The sequence below is a fragment of the Vanellus vanellus genome (genome assembly GCF_965231255.1).
Source record: "Vanellus vanellus genome assembly, chromosome: 24".
NCBI lineage: Eukaryota > Metazoa > Chordata > Aves > Charadriiformes > Charadriidae > Vanellus > Vanellus vanellus.
Window position 1 is genome coordinate 4,410,015 of NC_138929.1, and position 710 is coordinate 4,410,724.

The window sequence follows — 710 nt, forward strand, 5'->3', positions numbered from 1 at the left end:
CCTTCCCTCTCCCACCCCATCGCTCTGCCTCACGTCCCTGGTGTCAAGATGAGAAATGACTTGGTCAGACCAAGCAGCAGTTATGCGACCTCCTGGGGACCTGGCGAGGGGCAGGACTCAAATAATCCCAGTGGTACAAAACCACAGCCACATAAAGCAACATCTGCAATCTGTCCAGGGGTCTCCATCCACCCCCCATCAACCCAGAGGGCTTTGGTCCCCCCAGAGGTTATTTCCCCCCACCGCCACCCAGCAGCACCCCAACATGCACTCACTGGAAGGCTGACCCAGCTTCCCAAGAGATTAGCCCCATAAGCTGCCCCAGCAATGTCCTGGTGTCCTGTCACCTCAAAGCAGTGACAATCCTGAGCGAGGCAGTGATGGGATATGGGGCGTTGTGCCAGGACGGAGGCAGGCAGGGCGGCTGCTGCAGCCTCTCCAGGCTCCTCCAGTTCCTTCTGTCACCCCAGCAGGTCACACTGCTGGCAGGGAGATGATGAAGCAGCATCTCAGCTGTCCCGTCCTACAGGTCTGCCCCAGCAGGCAGGACAGGAGCTTCTGTAGGGTTTCCCATAGGTGCAGCGACTTTGTGTGTCCTCTGCAAGACTGGTGGGTGCAGGCAGGACCTGGCTCCTGTGCTGTGCCGTGTCAGGGGCCCCATGCAGCAGGGACGCTGGCTCCCCCATCCCGTACGGCAGCTCGCTGCTGGC